The sequence below is a fragment of the Petromyzon marinus genome, chromosome 59, assembly GCF_048934315.1.
Source record: "Petromyzon marinus isolate PM22_M1 ecotype Great Lakes invasive population chromosome 59, UKy_Petmar_22M1.pri1.0, whole genome shotgun sequence".
Taxonomy (NCBI): domain Eukaryota; kingdom Metazoa; phylum Chordata; class Hyperoartia; order Petromyzontiformes; family Petromyzontidae; genus Petromyzon; species Petromyzon marinus.
Window position 1 is genome coordinate 19,491,125 of NC_133725.1, and position 2,279 is coordinate 19,493,403.

Genomic DNA, 2,279 nt, shown 5'->3' on the forward strand with positions numbered 1-2,279 from the left:
TGGATTAGTCTTGTTCTGTGCTGTTTCCATATTTGTGGTATATCCTGTATGTAAAGAATGATATTTAAGATATCTAGTAAATATTTTATTGGTAAAGTCCTAAGATCGCTAAGAGTAATGTTGTCCTGTCCAGGTGACTTATCCTTCATAATTGCTAGGGTCTTAATCAACTCATCTAAGGTGATTGCTTTCACGATATCGATGCAGGATTGGTCGTTTTTTTATTTAGAGGGTATATTATCTGGAGGAGAGTTTGACTGGAATAAATTAACAAATGTTCCTCGTATGCTTTCCTCAGGTGGGTATATACTTGGCCCCGATCTATCTGAAGTAATCTCGTCTAATAGAGCTTTCTTGTTCGTATAGTATAAATATTTATATCTCCTGTATTGAGTTTGCTTTGATTGTCTTCGATGCCTATTCTCATCTATCTCCTGTTGGTTTATGGGTTCTTTTCTTTTTATCGGTTTACTTCGATTTAAAAACTTTTCTACGTGAGAATTGAGTAGCAGTAATGCCTGATTGTGGCTGAAATTCTGGCTCTTTAGATCGTCAATTATGACTTGAAGATCTTCAGCTGCTGTCGGTGATTGTTCTTTTTCGGCCCTTATTGCTGGCTGATCTCCTTCCGAAGGTGTAGTTGTTATTTCCGATGTTGTCGGTAAAACTAAGTAAACAAGGCATTGATTTTCTGCATTATAGGTGGTTTCTTTCAATGTCCTTACCAATTCCTTATGCTCGATATTTCTCCGTTTTCCTTTAATCGCTTCTAGCGTTCTGTGTGGCATAACTGAGTTATGTATTAGTTGATTCATGTTTATGTCCTCATTCTTCTGTTGGGCTTCCTTATGGGCCATAATTTCAACCTCTTCTTTTCCCCATCTAACTCTCCGTCCTGGTGGGTTTTGCTGCAGTATAGCCTCATGTTCTGTCGGATGAGTTCGTCTGGTATGTACCCCTAAACCTGTTTTCGTAGTAAAACCTCTGTTGCAATGTAAACAACTAAATAGTGTTTCATCAATTGTGCTGGTTATAGCATTAGTTCTACCTATTAAACTTTTGCAAGTTCTTCCGTAGTGTGACACTATCTTGTGTATGCTATCTGCTGTGCGATTACAAATTCGACATTTATACGTTTTGTTTTACGTGGATATACCCGTGACATATGTGATGACCAAGTTCTGAGGTCTAGGAAAATTAGATTGCATGGATAACATTTGTTCTGATCTGTGCATGGGTCGTCCCATAAAAACATGTCCGAAAGGATAAATTCCGTAGTCAGCTCGTCTGTTAATCGCTCATTCATGAGCGATGTTAGTTCGTCACCGAGTAGTCCGTCCGGTTTGTTTTCTTTATAATTCGCGACTTACATTTATAGCACACGGGGTTGTCGGCCCAAGTGTATGCTATTATGATCAGCTTTTTCACAGCACATCGGCAGCCAATCGTCAGTCAAAAATTACTCCTTCGATTTGCACTTACTTCTAGCAATACAACGGGTGTAATGGTAAATTGTGTTAAAAATTGTGGTGTTTCGGTTTGATTAAAACAATATACAAATGTTTCGCCTGAACCCACCACCAGAAGACTGAACCAATCAGCAAGGGTCGTTACGCAAGCATAGCATGGCAACACCGTATCAGATTAGCACACCGGTATGAAAGAGGGCTCAGCCGTAACATCCGCATATAGTTGCACGGTGGTGGTTAATTCGATTATTTGCATAAGATATGCAATTAATGCAGAAAAAGCAGAGAAGAAAGGCAAGTACAGACAATTAGGAAGATAAAAAATAAAAAAAAAATTGTAGTGAGACCCAATGTACGAGTTGGCGGTTGAAATCCCCTTTGGCGTTAGTCCCTTTGTTCTTCAAGTACATTGTCATCCTCATAGTTGTCGATGTTGTAGAGTTGTGTTGCGAAACCGCAGGTCACGATGGCCACACGTGTAGCCACATGTTTTTCCGGGCGATACATGCAGGAAAAGTCCAGCACAAAGTCAATCCATTCAAATTTGGTTGGCACCTCCTGGTCAGCAACAATCCCGTTGGTGTCGTTCACACTCATCCTTGCACAGCATTTCTTCCTGCTGTAAAGTTGAGATGATTCACACCTTGGGCTGCCCTCTTGCCTTGTGCCAGCTCCGAAGTGGTTGCTTCGATGTTGGGCCCCACAAGAAAGTTGTTATCCAGCGCCCAGTCGTCCTTCACTCAACAGCAGTCACCACTGTGGTTGTAGTGGTCGCTACTAAGGTCTAAGACTTGGTTGTGGTAGAGACCA